This window comes from Pteropus alecto, unplaced genomic scaffold (genome assembly GCF_000325575.1).
Source record: "Pteropus alecto unplaced genomic scaffold, ASM32557v1 scaffold92, whole genome shotgun sequence".
Classification (NCBI taxonomy): Eukaryota; Metazoa; Chordata; class Mammalia; order Chiroptera; family Pteropodidae; genus Pteropus; species Pteropus alecto.
The window spans coordinates 15,060,123-15,082,536 of record NW_006432447.1 but is presented as its reverse complement, the minus strand read 5'-3'; the positions used below and the strand labels follow the sequence as shown (position 1 = coordinate 15,082,536).

The following is a 22,414-nucleotide window of genomic DNA, read 5'->3' as shown; positions in this document are numbered from 1 at the left end:
GACTGACCAGTCTTGCACTGAGACCCCACCCCTATATGATGAACCAGATCAAGCTTTTAAATACCTTCTGACTGTTACGTGTTGGACCTTGATTTAGGAGCAGAGGGAGCCTGTAGAGAGGTGCTAAGGAACCATGACTTTCTTCCTGTTTCCATGGAAGAAGTGTCTCCGTTATTATAATCAAAGGCATTTGTTCCTTGGATCTCAGACCCTCAGACATTTTGAAGAACTTTGCTCCTAAAGTTATTCCTCTCTTGCATCACCAATGTCTTTCACTACACAGGACCATTTCTTGCAGTCCAAACACGTATTCTAGAACAGAGATTCTTAAAATGTGGTCCTTGGATCAACAGTATCAGTATTACCTGAGTACCTGTTTGAAATGTGAATTCTCACGTTCCTCTCCTGGCCTACTGAATCAGAAACTTTGGGGCCCAGCAATTGGTTTTGTAAAAAGCCCACTAGGTAATTCTGATGAAAAGTAAAGTCTGAGAAATACTGATCTAACATAAGCCACTTAAAAAAAACCAAACAAAGCAAAAAACCAAAAACTTGATCTTGGCTGTTATTTTCCAGTACTACTATTTTCCCATTCTCATATGATCAGCTCCTCAAACATGTTGTCCACATTTGTCCTGACCGGCCACATAGTTTTTAATCTTTCTTCAGTCTCTTCCACTACACAGAAACTGTTCGTTTTGAGGTAACCCAAAATCTCAATGCCAAAATCAGTGGATACTTCTCTTTCCAATCTAACTCAGTCTCTTATCAATGCCTTTCAGTCACTCTCACACTTTCTAGAGAAATTTTACCTTCTTGACTTCTGTGATACCACAGTATCCTTGTATCTTCCCTAATTCTTTTTTGTGGCCTTCCCTTTCTCTACCTAATCTCTGAGTTTTGGCATTCTATGGGCCTTGAAACTTTTCCTCTTCCTTTCTATCTATCAACTTTTACCCCAGGTGATTTCATCCAGTTCTAAGGTTTGAATGGATCTCCATCTGATAACCCTAAAATTAAGATCTCTAGTCTGGATTTCTCTGAGCTACGGATTTGCAAATTCAATACTTCCTCCTCTGCATCTTAAATATAACATATCCAAAGAAGAAATACCAAATCCATCTATGGCCATGCCACCCTGAACAAGCCCAATCCCATCTGATCTCAGAAACTAAGCACGGTCGGGCCTGGTTAGTACTTGGATGGGAGACCACCTGGGAAGACCAGGTGCTGTAGGAGTAAAAAATAAAAAAAAGGATTGTAAGCTGACAAGGTCCTTGCAATCTGTTGCCTCACCTAAAAAAAAATAAAAAGAAAGAACTATCAAATCCATACTCCCTCCGCCCGCACATACATACGCAGCTCTGTATCTCCATGTCAGCTTTTTTATTATTTAGAAATACCAACGACCTCTATGTTCAAGCAAAAAAAAAAAAATCTAAGCATTATTTTATAAATTCTCCTTTCTCTTTCCCCCTTACACCCACCTGATTCACTATTACTGATTCTGTTACTAAAATATATACACATGTCTATTTCTCCCTATGTCCAAGACCATAAACTTGGTTAGGACCTTGATGATGTCTCTTCAGCACAAAAGTCTCCTACCTGGCCTCCCAAATTTTATTCTTGCTCTACACAAATCTGTTTCCTCCATGGTACCTAGATATCTTGAAATATAAAAGTCACGTTAGTTCTTTGCTTAGACCCAGATTTCTTTCCTTGGGCAAAGGGCTTGAACTGGTTGGCCTCCTGCTCCCTCCTCAGGGTCACTGGGGCCCCTCTCTTCATCCCCTGTACTCTGGGCACATTCATCTTCAGAGAGTATCTAAAACACTCCTGCTTCTTTCGCACCTCCAGACCTTAGCAGCTGCTTTTCTCTCACCTGGATGGCCTTCACTCTGGCTCTCCCCATGTCTGACTTCTCATGTTTCAGGTTTCTGCTACGATGACTCATTCATCGGGGGGGGCCTGGATAATCACATCATCTAAAATAAGGTCCTGCCAGGCCTGTTATTTTCTATTACTGAATCCTATTAATTTTCTTCACAGCATTTAGTACTGTCTATAATTATTTGGTGTGTCAATTTGTTTGAATATTGTCTGCGTCACACAAGAATAAACTTTCCATGAGGACTGGGTTTATCATTTTTTATTGTATACTTAAGACCTAGATAAATCCTGATAATAAATGTTTCAAATGAATGAAGAGGAGTGAAGAACAAACACAAGTCTTGAAATGCATTGTTTTCAGTAAATAATTCCAAACCCTGTCATTAAATAGCTTCTCTCATAGAAACTCTTTTTCCTTTCCAGCCCTCCTTTATGTCCATACTTATGTTCTACCTTCTCTGTAAAGGTGTCCTTGATCCTTCTAGTCCTTTAGCTCTGGTCACCTTCACACATCCTGTATTTATACTATAGTATTGTTATTCATTGTGTATGCATATGTCCTATGCAGCCAAACCTCACTTATTGAGCAACTGCCCTGTACCCATGGTATTGTAGTGGTCTTGAGGGCAGAGATATATTTTAAAAAGTCCACTGCATTGAGCAGAGGGTTTTGCATATAGAATATATTTAACAAATGATTGATGATTAATTGAATCCATTCTTGATAAGTATGGCTGTTATCCAGTGGTGTAAATTTTGGGGTGTTTTAAAAAAATCAAAATTGTCACTGTAAAATTTTTTCCAAACTCAGGTAAAGTGATCCTATACTTTAAAAGGATTTTGAGAATATCAGATAGATCTTCCTTTTCATTAAATATTCATTTGCCTTCTGGGGTCGTATCCTGACTCTACCAGTTACTAATTGTATGACCTTAACCAAGTTTCATAACATCATTTGGCCTCAGTTTAATTATTTATAAAATGTATAAGTGCAAGGGATATAATAACAGAATCATTATAAAGTAACACATATTTGCTGCTTGGTATAGTTCTTGGCACAGCGTCACAATGTCATTTTTATTTTGAACACCTGCTATATGCCAGGCATTAGTGAGGTATAAGATATACTCTGTGACTAGTAGTCACTCAGTGCAGTAAAGCTGATGGTAATTGTACAGGTGATTCTCATTATGGACCACCTCTAGGTTGTGAAAATATTTACTCCTCCTGTCTACCAAATGGTTTTTTAGAGATAATTAACACTGCCTAACACTGTCATCACTCTGTTAATCAATAAATATGTTTCTATTGTCTTTAGGAGGCTGTGGTAGGTACAATAACCCAAATTCTTTACCCTCTCTGTGTCTACATTCCGTGTATTGTAATACTCTGAGACTGGGCTTAACCATGTGGTTGAACTTGACCATTTTGTTGTTAAAAAGTGCTTGTTCTGTGGGCTCACCCTCTCTCACTGCTTTGCAAGACTACATTCTTAGGTGTGGTGGGTAGAATGGCCCTTAGAGATGTTCACACTCTAATCTCCAGAACCCATGGATATATTATGGTACAGGGCAAAGGATTATGATTAGGGTTACAGACCTTAAAATAGGAAGATTGTCTTGGATTTTTTGGGTGGGACCAATGTCATCACAGTGTTGTAGCAGAAAACTTTCTCAGGCTGGAGTCAGAAGATGGGCAAAGGTGAAAGAGATGCAGCAGAAGAGGAAGTAAAAGAGTTTTCAAGCCTGAGAAGAATGCAATGAACTTCTGCTTGCTCTGAGATGTAGGAGTTCACATTCAAGGACCAGAGGAAAGCCTCTCAGAGCTCCAGCCAGCAAGGAAATCGGACCTCAGTTCTACAATCATAAAGAAGTAGATTTTGCCAATGACTTGAATGAGCTTCAAAGTAGAGTCTACTGAAAGCCTTACAATAAGAGCCTAGATGGCTGATTTTCATGTTGTGAAAACTGGTACAGAAAAATAAGCTAGGAAAACATAGACTTCTGACCTACAGAATCATGAGATAATGTTTGTGTTGTTTTAAGCTAAGTCCTTGGAATCCGCTAAGAGAGTTTCCCTCTCTTCCCAGTAGAGGGCAGCCTAGATGAGTTGACAGCTGGTCAACCCTAAGGTATGTGAATGAGCCCAGCAAAGATCGGCAGGGGCCCCCAGCCAATCACTCCACGTGCGTGAACAGTACACAACTCTATGCCCTGATGTTTCATGGTTGTTTGTTATGCAACATTGTTGTAGCAAGGGATATCTCATATGGAGGCCAAGGGACAGTTGGGTGAATGTTATACTTTTTTCATGAAGTGCTAAGAATGGTGAGAAAAATCTGTTTAATTATGAGGTTAAATTAAGGAGATTCTTCCATATATTATTAAGGAAAAGAAATGGAGAAAATGGAAGTAATGAGAACTTCACTTCTACAAACTTTTTGTTTTAAAAAAATGTGTGACCTAGTTAGCCCAAATGGTCTTCACATTTTGGAAGTTTTGATTTGTGAAATGGAAACCAAATGTATCAGCCACACTGCTTTTTTTCCCAAACCAATAAGTAAACAACAATAACAAATCTAAATGAAATAGTATTTATACTTAAATGGGAAAGAAACTCCACAGGGTTAAAACAGAGGATGGGTATTTCCACTAAGGCTATCTTAACTGAAGCAGCTATTTAAAAAATAATAATAAAAATAATGTAATTCTGGCTTAATTTCATTTTATCAAGTCAGCAGAGTTAATTCTATGTTAATAAAAAAAGAAACTCAAGCTGTGCAAATCATTTTACACTCTATGTGAATTTCTAGGGGAAATACTGAAAACATATTTAAATTGCACCACAGGAATTGTGAGTATATTTAATTTTACAAAAAAAAAAGAAGTCATTTGTGTTTCTTTGAGAATAAAAAAATCCAAACAAAACAAACCATTCCATAATTCAGTGTTTGGGACACAGTGGGTTACCAATTGAAGAACTTCCTCCCAGGCCAAAAACAAACACTGCCTAACATATTGTTCTTCAAATCAATATTAGACTTAGCAAGGCTGGGGTTGTGGCAGCCTGTTCTCTCTAGCAGTTTAAGGTAAGTATACACATTGATTTATGAATGAAGGAGATCTGGTTCCTGGTGGGGCAATAGCATAGAAGTTATTGTGCACAATTCAGTGTTAGTTTTGACCCCCGGAATGAGGTTATCTGATCCTAGAGTTGAAGTCATTCACTGTGAGCTTGTCCCTGTAGGTAAATAATAGCCGTTTAAAGAAACTGTGGAAGAGAACTAAAACCAGTTACGTGATCTCTATACAGCTCTGCAGCTCAACTTAACCTTTGCAGTAGTCTCTAAAAAGAAGACAAAGCAATTAAAGTTCATACACTATGTGCTTTAAGATGATAAAATGAAAGCCAGTCATTTGCTTTACAGATAGTTTTAATTGAGTTGAATTTATACTGGAGTATATGTATGAGGAGCTGCTACAGCATGAGATTTGAAGGCTCTTTTATCTATCCATAGTAGCCCAATTTTCCTCCTTTTGAGAAGGGAAAGAATTGACCTAAGTCTCTCCAAGAAAGATAACTTTCTTGTTTTCTCTAAAAGGAGAAATAGAATTAGTATTAAAACATCAATTTTGTCAGCAGGATGGGCCTGAAACCTCGGTAGAATAATTGTGTGTGTGTGTGTGTGTGTGTGTGTGTGTGTGTGTGTGTGTATTCCTTAGTATAGAAACATGTCAGATAATCATAAACATGTCCGATACTTCAGAATATTGATACCTGACAATGAGTAAAAAAAAGAAATCAAATGCCACTTTTCTGTGGCGTTCCTGTGTGTGGCATGTATTCTTACAGCTCCAGAGTTCTCGTCATCTGATAAAATCTCTCTGAATATTTTAAAACAATTCTCTCCAAAAGTACATGATTTACTTACTTCAAATGAGGATTAGATATGTTTTCGACATTATTATTTGAATTTTGAGTTTATTATTCATTCATTGCATTCATTAGGCATTCATTAAGTAAGGCATCTATATATCTGACAAAGTTGATATATTTTTAAACACCACCCACCCCTCCCTATATTTCAACATCATTTTAGTAATAATGATGAAGTAAAAAGAGTATGTGTGTTTTTTATATGTATATATATATACACTCTTAGGTTTGCACCTACCAAGCAAAAATTTTACACCTTGCAATTTAAATTGTTTCACTGTTAAAACCTTAAACATAAATAGAAACTCTAAGTGGTCATATGGAATGATAGAATTGAATTAGCCCAAGTTCTATTTCTTTGTCTTCACAATTATTATGTTATTGTTGTTAATTTCAAATCTAATGTTTAAATGTAGGAATCTTAGTGGGGAGACACAAAGTGGGGAGACACAAATTGTGCCTAAACTGTGGTTGGATGATTCTTAACTGCTATGAACTTAACTCTTAAAATGAGCACACTTAGCTGAGTCTACACATGCTGGAAGCTGACTGTATAACTGAGATTTCTCCAAATTAACTTCCATGTAGAATGCAAGGTTTATTAAAAAATAATAATAATAATGTGCTAATTTGAAGCATACACACGTGTGTATTTATGTATTATATATAAATATAATTAATACATAATTATATCAATGCTTATATGCACACATCTATCTATCTATCTATCATCTACTTAAATCTCAACAGTAATTGAAGCAATTTTTTTAGATTGAAAAAAGGAAAGATTTTGGTTGGATGCAGTATTAGGCTGACATTGTTTAAAATTACTGCAGTGTGGTGATAATAGCAATTTTTTTCTTTTATTATGGAAAAATATACATAATGAAATTTACCATCTTAACCATTTTAAGATTTAGTTCAGTGGCATTAAGTACATTCACATTGCTGTACACCCATCACCATTATCCCTCTTCAGAACTTTTTCATCATCCCAAACTGAAGCTCTGTACTCTTTAAACAATAGCTCCCCAGTCCTTCCTCCCCACAGCTTCTGGCAACCACTACTTTTTATCTCTATGAATTTGACTACTCTAGGTACCTCATATAAGTAGAATCATACAATATTTGTCTTTTCGTGTCTGGCATATTTCTACTTAGCATAATGTCTTCAAGTTTCATCCATGTTGTATATACATGTGTCAGAATCTCATTCTTTTTAAGGTTAAGTCATAGTCCATTGTATGTACATACCACATTTTGTTTCTTCATTCATCCGTTGATGGACATTTGGGTTGTTTCCGCTTTTGACTATTGTGAAAAACGCTGCTATGAACATTGTTGTAATAATATGTTTGGCTTCATAAAGCAGACCAATTTTTAGTTGGCTTAATTACCTTTAAATCTCCACAATGCTCCTTTTATATCTTCACCTGCCCAGCACCCCGCATTTGGTACTCCACTATACTGAGGCACTGTGAGGGGAAAATAGGCTATTGTGGTAGACTCAAATTTTTGTATCAACTCTATAGCTGTGTGATTGTGGATGTCACAGTTGAGTCTCCATTTCCTCATTGCTAGGATGAGGTTGTTTGATGAAATCTTATACACTCTCTATTCTAGCTTATGAGTCTATGTGTGCAGACAACAATATTATCAGTGGAACACAACTCAGTTCCTAAAGTACTTGCCCTTTAAGTATCTCTCTTAATCTTTACAATAATGCCATGAGGTGAGTTTTAGTTTTTCCCATTCTGTGAAGACAGAGATCCTTTCTCATTTTGTTTATTAATGTCTCCTAAGACTCTAGAACACTGCCTGGATCATAAAGTCTCATAATAAATTCTTGTTAAATGAATGTCTTTTTCAGAGCATACGAATGGAGTTTGGAGAAATTGAATTTCTTACTTTGAATCATTTAGCCAGTAAATAATACCTGTTCTGGAACCTGGTCTTCCAATTCCAATTTCAGTGCAATTTTTACCACCCCATTTTTACATATTATACTTCCAGTTGTAGGAACAAATATTTATTAGTGATGTGCTTTGCTGAGGACTTTCATATTCATTATCTTATTAATCTTTACAATGCCCCCAGAAGCATATAGAATTGTTGTTTTATAGATGAGGGAACTAAGCACAGAGAGTTGAAGTGACTTGTTCAAATTAGTAAGTGGCAGAGCTTGGATTTAGACCCCAGGCTTCACCTCCAGGGGGAGGTTCTATAAATAAAGGATCAGAATGAGCAGACTCTACTCCTTGAATAAAATAAATTTGAACTTAGCCTTAAAAGGAATTGCAGGGTAAGTTTAGTAGAGTTATGGAAACAAAGGGAATAATAGGTCTAACTGTTCAGAAGGGGCTTCTTGGGAAATAGGAGAGACTAAAGCTGCTCTGAAAGTCTAGAGCTTATACAATAGGTATTGAGAAAATGAGGTCAGGTTGGAATTTTTTTTTTTCTTTATCTCAGGGCAGATTTGCAGTTGCTGTTTGGTTCTGCTGTTACTCAGTTTTACAGAATACAGAATTCAATTCCATGAATTTGCAAAGACAGTCTCTGGAAGCTGATTCATACTAGCCAAATTATAAGAGAATGATACATAAATCAGAATTATTTTACAGTAGGAAATTCACTTCACTTGAGATCTAGTAGGACCTGGTAGGTGATTAGAGTGCTGTGGGGTTGTGGTAGGGGGTTTGGCAAGCATCAGTGTTGGTAATTATTTTAGCTCAGAGATAAAATAAAGCAAAAGATTTTTCCCACATATTTCTTCTCACATATTAAGTCTTAGCAAAGAAAATTGGTATCCTTTCTTGCTAAAGTAAACTGATGAAATGCTATTCTAACTTCTAGACCTATCTAGCTAAAGAACCAAAGCCAATCATTTAAAAATATCATCTTCAATAAGTGCTATAGGAAAACACGCTCTCATTCTTACCCTCTACTCTCCTTTTTAATACCAAGATGACATTCTCATTTGAACATATTTTCTCATGTTACAATCTTGAAGTTCATAGATGCAAAGCCACTTCAGAGCATTGGGCTGGGAACCAAGAGTGCCCATATTCAAATATCAGTGTTGTCAATAATTGGACAGTAGACTTGAGCAAGACAGTTCTATAGATAGGCCTAAATTTCCTCACCTTTATACAGGAGTGTTGAATATCTTATTCAGCTCTAATGGGCTATAATATATTTAATACTGCTAATGGTACTTATTTATTTTTAAAGTGAGTTTTCTGTAGTAGATCTCTGCTGTTTTTTGACAGCTCAACTTGTCTATGGCTTAGCTGGAAGAGGAGACCTAGGAGTTCCTTATGTAGATTTTGAATAAGTCTTTGTTGTGGACTGAGTTTTTGTGTCACCCCTGCATCCCCAAATTCATATGTTGGTATCCTACGTGAGGCCAACGTGAGGCCTTTGGGAAATGATTAGGTTATGAGGTGGCACCTTCATGAATAGAATTAGTGGCCTTATAAAAGAGACCCCAGAGGGCTCTCTAGCCCTTTTATTATGTGAGAAGATGGCCATCTGTGAACTAAGAAGTGGGTCCTCACTGCACACTGTTTGCTGGTGCCCTGATCTTGGATTTCCCAATCTCTGGAACTGAGAGAAATAAATGATGTTTAAACTACTCAGTCTATAGTATCTTTGTTAGAGCTGACCAAACAGACTGAGTCCTCTTGTTTTCGACCCAATTAAACTCTCCTTCTTTTTCCTCTTCTTGGTGATTCAATTAATGAAGTCTTTCAGAGATTCTGGTTGGCATATATTACCCATGACCCTTAGGTGCTCATATTTAGTTCTCTGTTAAGTCAGGAATCACCCTTCCCTCTGCTGCCCAGTTTGCCCACAGCAGTGGACGCCTCTCCTCCTGTTTTCATTGCCCTTGTTAGTTATACATTTTGAAATGTCTTTACTGTTATTTTAATGGGGTGTCAGGAAGTAATGGAGGTAAACACATGTATTCAATTTTTCAAGTTTAACCAGAGAAATCACCTCTGTAATGTTTGATTAAAGAATAAAATGGAAAATGTTTGAAAAAATTATTTTGGCAGCCCTGTGTGAATAATGGAGTGGAATAGGTCAGGAACCTGAGACACGGAGTCAAAGAAGGCTGTTTCTGTAAGTATAATTTAAGGAGATGAAATAGGGGCTTCCTGATGAGAAAAGCTTGAGTCAGAAAGTTATATTTGGAGGAAGAATAAAGTAGAGTTTAATAGCTTTTAACATGCTGAATAACCATGGTCAAAGGGGAGAGAAATTGAAGCAAACTCTGTGATTCGGAGCTGGTTGAGTGCTGTTCCTTGGAGTCAGGGAGACTGTGTTAGCTTTAGAATGAAGTCAGGCTTTTTTGACTTGTTGAAAACTTTAACTCTGAGTGGAAAAAGCCCCAGGGCAGGAATTAAAGGCATAGAAATTCAGAGAAGGATTTGACTTTTATTTTTAGATGGGCGACACCTGATCCATCTGAGCATAAAACAAGTGAAGAGATGGAAGATTTGGGTATGCGGCAGAAAGAGGGTACTTTTTGGGAGAACTGGTTGGGCGACCCAGAGGTCTTCCCAAAACACATACTTTGATGTCTTGATGGCTGGTTTGCCTGCAGGATACTTTGATTCTGATGGTTGTATGCTAATAATGACCTTGACACAAAAGCTGTTATAAATACTTTGGATCATCTCACTTCTTTCTGGCTGGTAGCCTTTGGGGTTACCAACAATTAGACCCTATTGTTAAAATTATCAGAGCTAGCTAATTAAGTGCTTACTAATAGTTTACACATTATCTATCTAACCTATATGTCTTGCATATGAGCTCTGCTCCTCTGTAAATTTTTGAAGGGACACTTACTGGTTTTCCTTAATTCTTAATCTAAATTCAGTATCTGTGTACTATGTAACTTTGGCAAACTCATCCACAAACACATTGGTTCCAAGGTTTGAGCTCCAACTGTGTGCCAAGTCCACCCTCTCCCACATTCTGAGTAGCTGACTGACTGCTCTTTCACAATCCCCACTAGGCTTTTATGATTTAGGATCTACATATATTTGACACTTATGTTTTGTGTCTAGATACTTCATTCATATATCAGATCTTCCTTTATCATTCTAAAAACTACTTGAAAACTTTTTCATGAAATTATAGCATTTTCTGTGTGGTTATAGATACATTTTGGCTACTGCCAGCTTCTGAGATTAATCTTTTTTTTTTTCTGATCCCTGTGAAAGAATGTCTTTCTCTCGACATCAACATATTCTAACTTTAGAGATAATTTTTTTCCCCCGTGGCTGTGTCTCAAATGTTTCAGTGGGAGCGAGGTGTTTTTGATAGTGTCATTCTTATTATTTTAGGATTCTTCACACTTTGCAGAATCCTACTTTGTCAGCTGCTGCTGTGTAGATATTCACAAGGGCAGTATATAGACAGGGTCAGAAAATTGGCATAAAGATTAAGAAATTATAACTTCTGAGGGAAAACTTGGGACATAAAAATAGAAAGTTACATACTGTGTTACTTCTTTAAGAATGAAGAAATGTTATCAGTCCTAGGGAGAAAAAATTGAGTTCCAAGTACAGATTAGCAAAAGGTGTTTATGGTACCGATGGGTAAAGTAGCTACAGTATGTGAAGAAGTGACTGGGAAGAAGAACAGAAATGAAAACAAATTTCAGCCAAGGAACTGATTAGGAACAATAAATAAGTAACATACAAGAGAGTGTGTGTTGTAGTGGGAACCAGGAAGATTATTAATACACATAGGAAACTAGGAAGTAGCTGAGTCAGAGTATAACAGAATGGGGTGAAATAGCGAGCATATTGATCCATACACTATTACTGTTCTTTTTATCTTGGAATTCTAACGAAGTGAATTTGTTTTTATTGATGGGTAGTTATAGTTGGAGAATATTGAACTCTATTTACAAAAGGGATAGAAAAGAGAGATGTTACTATATTAATATCTTCTGAGTTTGAGAGGAGACTATATGTGGTGTGTTCGGGATGCAAACTGAGAGACCTCTGGAAAATGTTTTAAATATGTGTAACGAAAAGAACTTCAATAAGGTTGAATGACCAGACCCTCTGAGATTCATCATTTTCTAAGTTTTCTATCAGTGAGTAAGTCTTGAATTATGTATTTCTAAATAGACATGATATGTTGAGAATGGTGCCTATGAAGCAAAAAAAAATGTTATAAAGTAATAATTCATTTCTTTTCTCTTTGTTAAATCCAAGAGTACATAAAATAGCATTCAGATTTTCTAACGACCACGGGAGAAACAAAATAACAACTTTAGGTGAATGTATTATAACCTGTGGCAGTTTAGGTCAGCTTGTCCATACTCAGCTTGGAAAAAATGAACAATATTCATTTAAATTCTCTGAAACATTGAAAATAAATTTTTATACCCTTATGCATCCCTTTAAAACCATCTGGATATCTGACCAGCCATGCTTGGGTTCACAGACTTTCCATGTTGCACTGGATAAGAAAGGTGCTTCGAAAATGTTATGGAATTTAAATATGAGAGAATAAAGACTCTTCTTCTTCTACATCTATGCTTATAAGTATTTAGAGTTTTGAAACAAAGTCTCTTAAACAAGAAGCTTGGAAGAAATTTGAATTTTTAGCAGTATTGTTACCAAGACCCTGTAGGTTTTATTCTTTTCCTCCTAACCTAATTTTGAGAGTGTATATACTCTGACAAGAGTTTTCGGAGCCCCCGGTTCTCTTTGAGACCTTCATTTCTACAAAGTACCAAAGAAAAGAGGTGGAGAGATATTACTTTTTCCTGATAATAAAATGCCTCCGTTGGATGTACTGAGTTGTACTAAAATCCAGTGGACCAGGAACAAGAGACATACAGTGAAATCAGGGGAAAGAACTTTCAAATATAATTTAGAAGGAAATCAAATTGTCGGATGAAAGCGAGTGTCCAGAAAGGATGTGATTAAAAAAGACTTCCTGCTGTAAGGAGATCCCTGGAGTATCTTATTTTAGTCCTGCCCTGATTCAATGACTATATTAGGTGTACGGGCCTGTATGTGTGCATGCTTAAAGTTATAAAATAAATGGATAAAACAGGTTTGATTATATCCTAAGAAAGCAAAATAATAATAAATAATATCCTTCCAAGTGAAAAATTATTTAAACCAGCAAATGGATAAAAGAAATGTGAAACAATTAGGCTTAATATAAGTACTACAGAAGAAATCAACTTGAAACACATAATTGATTATGTATCAAGAATGCCATGATGATTATTTACAAAACTTCCATACTGTTTTCCTTAGTGGCTGGACCAATTTACATTTCTACCAACAATGCAAGAGGATAACTTCCTGCTTTTGTTGCTAAAGCTCTAGGTTTTCCTTTCCTACCTGAGCCAGATAGCTACAGCATATGGCCTACTTAGTAAACAGTTTCATAGCAAGGCTCCAAACTGTAGCTAGAGTGAGCTCTGTGTAATCAAAATGTAAGCATCCGTGTACAAGCAACCCAGAATGCCTGCCCTGCGGATATATCTTGACATATTTGACACTATACAATGTAGAAAATGACCCTGCTATAAATTTAAGAGTATAAGGTACTGTCTTTAAATAGTGGTGCTGTGGTCTGTATATTATTTTATCAAGAAATCGCTTTCCACATAGTATATATAATTTGTAGCAGAAGCAGACAGCTAACCCTTGGTAAGACCCCATTCTATAAGTGGTGCGGCTTACTTACCTGATTAGGCTGTCATTTCTGTCAATTGGAATCCAAATTGTCTACCTATCTCTCTCTCTACCTCAGCAACTCAGAATTTTATGAGTTGCTTCACCCCACTAAAGATTGAGGGCTATAGAAACTTCCTGTACATTCAGTGAAACATACCAAGATGCTTTTCATCAACACCAAAGAATCATCAGTCTCTGAAAAGTCTAGTATTAAATACAGAGTCCTCAACAACTGCAGTTTTACTGTTTCAGCTATTGTGAAGATGTGTATTTGAAGAATTTAAGATTTTTGTCTTCAACATGCTTTTCAAAACACCTGCTACAGTTACTAACATCTTTATGATGAGCCTTAGTATTTGTGTGGCTTCTCAGTCCTTTGACCCTCTCTAATCGTGACAATATCTGTACTGCAACTCTCTGGTTTGGACTGAGAAATAGCTTGGAAAGTGTGAATTTTATCTAAGAAAAGACCCCAGATTAAACAAGACGCAGGGCCCTGTACTTCCCATCTATTCGTTGCTCATCCTCTTTCCTGAGTGGAGTCATCTGCCCTGTTTCTCCAGGAGGAGTGCACATGCTCAGCCAGGAGCTCTCTGTACCTTATTTAATAATCCCAACCTGGGTGGCATCCAGGTGTGTCAACCATCCATTCAGTTATCTTTGTCTTTTGGGCCACAAAGATGTCTCGGAGTCTTATGATGAAACCTCTCTTCTGAGAAAAGGAATGGGAGAGAAATAGAAATACAACTTCTCTTATATTTGTAGTAGACTTTATGGTTTACACATTTGATTTCCTGTGGTTCTCTTCATAACCCTATAAAATGAAAAGACAAAATAAAAGTAAATATTATTTATTGATAAAGAAACTAGGACTCAGAGATCCCTAAATTAGTAGGGAATGAAGGCAAAAACTTTAAAGCCCCTTTCTTTCTCCTTCCGTGCTATTTCTATAAACCATCTTCCCAAGTGTTGCTTTCCCAGGAAACTTTTTCTGTGACTTTAAATAGGACATCTACCAGCACCACCGATAGGAAAGTGTAATCACTTTAATTGGGGAGGAGAATGGGTCCAGAAGCCATTGCCCATAATCTCCTATTAGAGATCACGCAAGGCTTAAAAGGTGAGGGCTGCAATTACACCCCTGCAGGAATTGTAACATTTTCAAGTGTTAATTACCTCAGTGTTCCTGAGGCGCTGCATTATTATTTGGCACAACTCAAATTTTAGAGTATAGAGAATAATGCTGCCATAAATTTAAGAGTATAAGGTCCTGTCTTTGGACAGTGATATGGATAAAGTCCCGTAACAATTTGTACATTATTTAGGTTGTTAAGAAATGACTTTCCACATAATATGATTTTCTCTTTTCCTATTAGCAGCAGCAGAAAAATATCTGTGATTATTTCTTAGCTTGCAACAGAGTTGAGGTTGGGGGAAGGCAGAAGGGTCATGGAAAGAAGGTATATGTAAATGCATGTATATGCACTTACAGGAAATAAATGCCTAGCAAATAAATAAGACCTAGAATATAAACAATGACAAGGAGATCTCAGATTTAAAATCACTTAGGTATGACCCAGCATTTTAAATCTAAAATATTCCTGACTCTGTACTTTGCCCTCCATTTTGTGTTGTGATGCCAGCTGGGACATAAAATAGGGCCTTTCAATGAGACTTAGTGCAATACAGTGAAGCTTCACCTGGCTTAGGGATATATCATATAGAATATATTCTAGGGAGTGGCCTATTCAAAGACATGGTATTCCTTCATCTCAGGAATCTCAAAGCCCAGGGATCTTCATACTTTTTCTAGCACTGATAATTTTTTAACTTGTAAGCTTCAATGCTGAGTTTGTGTCTCTCCCAAAATTCCTAAGTTAAATGCCAATGCCCATTGTGATGGTAGTAGGACGTGAGAGAGCTCCCTTGTCCCTTTCACTATTTAAGGACGTGGCCAAATGTTGGCCACCTATGATCCAGAAACAGACCTTTACCAGACGCTGAATCTGTTGGTACCTTAATTTTGGACTTTTGTGCCTTACAACTGTGAGAAATAAATTTCTATTGTTTATAAGTTACAAAGTCAATGTGGTTTGTTATGGCAACCCAAATAGACCAAGATATGGACTAACTAACGGCTTATATCAACCATGTGTGCTTAGTATCCAAGTAAGATGAAACTGTCTCTAAAAATATGATAAATGCACACTCATGTTTAGGTGTAATGCTAAAATGATATGTTGGTCATATGTGGACATCAGTAATAATTAATAATTATGTTCCATTCTTCATGTTATGTCACAGTTCTCACCCACCTCCTCTCTTATCTGATGTCTTCATTTATAGTCACCTACATGAAGAGAATGTTCAAAGGATGTCCAATGGACTCCAGACAGTTATCCCAGGCACGCGCCCCCACTTCGTCAGCCGCATTATCAGCATCAGCAAAGAGAGTACAAGATTTAAATCGAATTGATTTTTTGAAATCATGAGTTATTCATTGGGAAATGGGGAAGGAAGATAACCAGCATTTTTATCTTTTATTGAAGTAGCATAATTCTTTTCTAGAAATGGTGTGTTTGAAGATAACAACCCAGTAGTGGCTTAAAAACTATCTGTTGGCTAGACAAACAGGTGGTATAATCTTTATTATTGTTATCTTAGTAAAAGTAATTATTTGCTAAAAAGGCATGAGTGCTTTTTCTCTTTTGTTATTACTTCCTTTCCTTGCACTTATATAACACTTAATGCTGTTCAAAATACTTCTACTGTGGTGCTTTATTTGATCCAAAGAGATATTTTCCAGCTCCAAAAGAACAGCAGCAACAACAAAACCTTTTATAATAAAAAGATAAATAAATAAAACACTGTGGAAATGAAAACATTACTAAATGTAGCTGAGATTATCAAGGAATAGGACTGCAAGCCCTCTGTCGTATGTGATAGAATAATTCTCTATATCAGTGCTGCAATAATTTGTAAGTAGCTCTCTTTTAGGCACTGTTTTAATTACTGTATGTGAGCTTTAAGTCACTTCATAATCAAAACAAACCTAGGCAGCATCATTATCTTTATTTTACACATGAAGAAAATAGGGCACAGAGACATTAAGAAATTTGCCCAAATTGCACAGCTAGTAAGATAGAATTTGAACCCAGGGAATCTGTCACTAGAGCCTGCATTTTCATGGGTAACTTACTGACAGAATTTGGTTCGGAGTAGAGGAAAAATCCATCCTTGAAAAACTCAACTCAAATACTGAAAATATACTTGTTCTCATCTAACTTTAATCTTTCTTTCCTGTACTCTCTTCTCTAAGCACTGTTGAATGTTAATGAGCCAATATTTTATTCAACTTCAGCCAGTCATTAGCAGGTAATTAATCTGTTTTACATATCCAGCTTCTCTTTTAATGAGTAAACTTTGAGCAAAGCTTGCTTCCACCACTGGGTGTTTGTTTCTACTTGTAGAGGCAAATGAGCAGCATATATTTGGTTTGTTTTGCTGTCCTTGTTATTGGATTTGGTTGTAAAGAGGAATGGAGACATTGTTAATCAGAGTATAGCAATTCATTTTAGCAACGAATTGTGGGAAACCTGACACACACAGCCGCCTAGACCCATCAACAAAAGACAAATAGAGCCTGCAATTTGCACAAGTGACATGTAGGCACTAGTCATTCTATGACACAGTGAGTGGTATTCAAATAGAAAACTGTCAGTAAGCTATATTTACTCTTTCAGGAATGACCAGCATTAAGTATTAAGTATAAAAACAGAATGGGATTGCTTTCCCCATCTCCATTAATTTTGTTTCCCTTCTTTCTTTTAGTATGCTTGAAAATGTTGTGTATCCTTGAATTTTGTCTCGTAACATATCTGGTCGTAGTTCCCCAAGATTCTACAAGTCCCTGGGAGATTCTTAAAATATTTAATATGTTTAAAGGAGACGAATGTAGGAGCAACACACCGATTCAGAGTATAGAACCTAGGAGGAGCTTGGGGTGCAGGATTGCCCAAGGGGGAATGGCTTGGGCTTAGAGAAGAGATGGGGTAAGCCTTTGACTAAGCCTTTAGGAAAATTTACACTTGGAAGCTCAGTGTCCCCAACTCCTTTTGTACTGTGTTTTGACTCAGGGTGGATACATCACAATACTCTGGAGATTAAATGTATAAACATTATATGTGTATGTGCAAGTGTGTGTGTGCGCACGTGCACACACACACACACACACACTCACTCAGCTTTGCCTCCAACTTTCCATCTTCAGCCTGCCATTGCGAAGGGCTGGAGAAGGGCTGAGAGGGAAGCACTGGGAGAGGGGAGAGGCAGGTCTGCTGTAATGTACAATTTTTATACTCTTATAATCCTTGCACGTTACGTATAAGGAAATGCAACATGTTAGAAAGAAAATGGCAAAAACTTTGGAGCCAGACAGCCTGGGGCTTCAACCACAGCTTAGCCATTTGTTCCTCCTCTGTCATTGGGCCAGTTTTTTTTCCTTTCTAAATCTCAGTTTATTCTTTTGTAAAATGGGAATGGCACCATCTAACTTGCAGTACTGTTGTGAGGATTTAATAAGATTATGTATTTAAAGAGCTGAGTGAGTGGAAACACATAGAATTTTAAAACTCTACCTATTAACCTATACTTATGAAACAGGAATTTCCAAAATTGACTACTTTGACAAAATTAGCTTGGTTCATAAGACTGAACCTGATTGATTTAGCCACATTGAACTAATTTCCCCCACCACAGATATAAATTGTTTATTTGACTGGTGGTGATTTCTTTGGTTCCTTATTGATCGAGACTTAATACAGTGCAAACATTCTGATAGTTACCTAGCCAGAGGAATATAGCGACATGCAAAAGCTTGGTTTCTAAAACACTGGCTGAAAGGGTTTATTTCTTCACATGTTTTTATAAATAGTACTCAGTAAGGAACCTGCTAAATAAGAAAGGGAGGATGGGCAGTATAAAAGTCAATGTCAGTAACTAAAGACAGGATAGATTCCTTGTCTCCCCATCTTTTCTCTCTCTCAAAGTAAACCGAGGTAGGAGAGTTGACAAAAATTATAAAATAAAGTTAGAAAAAGATAATGAATGGATTCCCCCCGCCCCGCCACCAGAATAATTTGGAAATATGAAATGCGGTTCTAATTTGCCCCATGCATGTGTTTTTTTAATTACAAAATAAAGGTGGAAGCATGTGAAACACTCAAAAGAGCTAGTTTATGAGTAATTCAAAAAGATCAGACAGGATAGTATATGTGTTTTATGTAATTCATTGCACACGTAATGATTGCACTTAGTGTCAGTCCATTAAGAAACATCTGCTTTTGCAACTGCCACCAGGCTAAATTATGATTGTGCCTTAGAGGACATCCTCAGTGTAGATAAATAATATATGTTAAGAGATTTTATGGAATAACTTAAAATGTGTTATTTTCTTCAGTTCTGTTGGAAACACACTCATTGCTCAAGAGGATTTGATTCAGTTTTAGTTTTGTATGATTATCCTGTTTCCGACTTTAAATTCCCATTCACGAAAGCAATGAAGACCGTTTTTATCAGTATATCCAGAAATAATCATTTGAAAAATTAATATTCAGCCTTTAATTTTATTTTCTCAGAGCTTTATAATAGTCTTGACGAAGAGCCTTTGAGAACCATTTTAATTTAAAGTTAGAGTGTTACTTATCAAAATTTGTAAAATGCTTCGGAAAAGCATCTCTAAAACCCGCTATTTTATTGGTTCTAACTAGTGGGGGGTTCAAATTTTCACTCAAGTAATGTTTTGTGAACCAAACCAAATATTTTCCTTTATTCTTTGTTCCAAAGACTATACCAATAAATCTGTAAATGAAGAAGACTATTTTAACTTCACCGCATTTGTCTATATCTTTATTCCTATTGAAATAAATCACATAGAAAGCAAATGGATATATTAAAAGCACACGGATATGCCTATTACAGTATCATATTATTTTTAGATATGATAAAAATGTATATAAAAAATTTCCAGATGGAAATTTTTGTAAAGAGATGTTAGAGAAAACACCTGCCTGGGCTCAGATTGAGAGCCCGTGGGAGGAGTCAAGGTGAGAGGCTGAGAAGAGCTCAGAAAAGCTGGTTTCAGTATAGGCTCTGTCTCTTATTAGTTGTATGGCCATTGGCAAGTAATTTAGTTTTATTGGCATTCAGTTTATTTACCAATAAAGAAAAGATTTGACATTGTGATCTCCAGTGTCCTTTTCTGCTTCGCAATTTGTGTGACTTTTTCTCGAGTATCCAAGTCTATGGCATACTCTGCATCATTTTTCCTATGTTAGGATAAAACCTGGGATTATTTCTCCTGACACCCTTTTCTTCAATTGCATTTTGCATGTTGCCGCTTGAATTTGTTTCACACTGCCACTGCTTTGCATAATTTATGAAGTGTTGCTTTCAAGGACAATTTTGGTATTTAAATGACCTTATTTCCCAGAGAATGTATTATTCAGATATTACTGTCATCAAAATTATATAATCATGGACTGTTAAAGTGTGAGAAGCCCTTGAAGGAAGCTGTTGTTTAAGGGGATTTAATTTTTAAAAATTTTCGATCAACACTCATTCAATGTGATAAAAGCTCCAAAATAGAAATAGCTACATAAACAATCACCGAGTTGAAAATGGAAGTGTCAATTTAGATACAATCTACTAATTAAGCTGATTGTTAGTGGAGAGTAGCCAGTCATAACTGTCAGCAGTTCTACTTTTAACATGAGACTTGTCCTACACAATTAGAGAATATAATTTAAGAAAACAGTTTCTATATATGTTTAAGATTGACTTTATCTAAACAAAACAGTCAAATTCATGTTTCTAAACCTAAGGCTAATATCAATTGAGCCTTTTCTATGTAACAGTATCTTGGTCAGCTTTCCCTAGAAGTAGACTCTAAAGTGGAAATTCCCATGCAGGAAGTTTATTAGGAATTGGTTTTGTAATCAACACTTGTAAGAGAATAAGGAAAGCAGGATTAGACAGAAGAGGAATGTAGTCATAGGAGAGGTCTCTGCCACCCTCCTGGGCAGATCTGGACCTGGCCTTTTAGAAATTGTCCTGAAATAACCCTAGGGGGCCATACTGTCTCATTGACCAAGCATTGGATCTAGGACACCCCCAGGAGGAGACAACTCTGTGGCTGAAGGCAATGCACACAGAGCAACTCAGCAGAGAGTCATCAACTACCAACACTGGTGGAGGGAGGCATTTGTGCCTCAGTCCAGAAGAAGTCTTTCCCATAGTCAGGCACAGCACTATGTCCTTAAATGGCGTATCTTATAATCATAGCAATAACTCTGTAGTGAGCCATTGTGATTGTCCCATTATGACCATGAGGAAATAAGGCTTAGAGAATTAACTTGCTCAAGGTCACACAGCAGTAAGTAGATGTGGCCAGATTCCGAGCTCTCTCTGACCAAAGTCTGAGTTCTTCCTTCTCTCTGTCTTCTAAGGATTCGACCATCTTGATAATTAGTACACCTGAAATGATCATGTTGTCTTGAGCTAGGTAATGGCTTTAATTCCAAATTCCAAATTCATGACTATATCATAACAATATCAGAAACAACCCCATCATTTTAAACTACTTCTTTCTATCTATATTAGGGATCAGAAATAATGTGGTACATTATTTACACTAAGTAGTGATCTTATCCTGTATGGTAAACTATTCTACATCTAACATTTGGTTTGTGTACACATTTTGCTAAAATATTCTATTGAACTCCATAATCTCTGAATATCATTGTCTGCAGTTATAGAATTTGGGAAGTGGTGCTTGGATGGTTGAGGGGTTGGGAGTTGAGTTTGATGTAGAGTGTATGTAATGTCTTTCTCTTGTTTGCAAAAAAATAAGTCAAACAATATAATACATTAAAACATATTGATAAATACTAAAGGGCTCCGAGATGCAATATATTGTTAAAAGTAAGAAGAAGAAAAAAAAAAGAAGAAGAATTATGAGAGAGCCAGTGTTCAAAAAGTTGACACTAGCCCAACTCTTCTTTTGATTATGGGTAAAATCTTTAAATAAAATGACATTTCTAAGTTGTAATTTTCTTCCAAATCATGTTTATATAGTCTGCGTTGATGTGAATTCCACACAATTTGTTTCCATAACTAATATGTGTATGTCTAAATAACACCAAATAAATTAGCTTGCCTTTTAAATAAGTAATTGAAAAGATCTTTGGCTCATAGAGATAAAATTGTAGAAAGAAATAATATTCAAATGTAATTATATTATTTTTTCATGTTCTCTATGCATTGGTAATTGAGGGCTTTGTCTAGGTTTTATACATTATGGAGAGGATTATATTTCTTGTGTATTCTTAATCTCTCTATTCTAGCCTCACTTAACATACTGTATTAGTGAGTATTCCTCCTGACTGGATGTGGCAGAAAACCCAACTGAAGATAGCTTAAGGAAAAATGGAATTTATTAATCCATACAATTAAAAAATCAGCAATAGGGCTTGCCTCAGGCCAGGAGCTCAGGCAAGTCACAAACTCCCTCTCCATCTCTCACTTCTACTTCCTCTGTCTCGGTTGAATTCTCTGATTTGCCCTTCTTCCTTGATGGCAAGGTGGCTGAAGCAGTTCTAGCTTATATCCTCTCATGTTAAAGGTCTGGAAAGAACACCTGCCTCTCTCCTTGTAGTTCATCAGAAGTCTTATGTTTTTTTCTCCATTCTCCCCGCCCCCCCCACCCCATTCATTCTGGACCAATCATTGTGGCCAGGTGAAGCCTGAACCAAATGCAGCTGAGAATTAACAGCAGCCAGACTCCAAAGATGTCTCCATGGGTAGGG

The 22,414-nt window shown here is 36.6% G+C and overlaps 1 protein-coding gene and 1 pseudogene across 1 annotated transcript in view; one reads left to right on the top strand and one right to left on the bottom strand.

Annotated features, from left to right (window-relative positions):
- The window catches only part of LOC102886631 (60S ribosomal protein L32), a 176,687-nt gene that overhangs the window by 111,814 nt on the left and 42,459 nt on the right, over nucleotides 1–22,414 (bottom strand). The window lies entirely within an intron of this gene.
- Nucleotides 1,121–1,239, top strand: LOC112476062 (annotated as a pseudogene).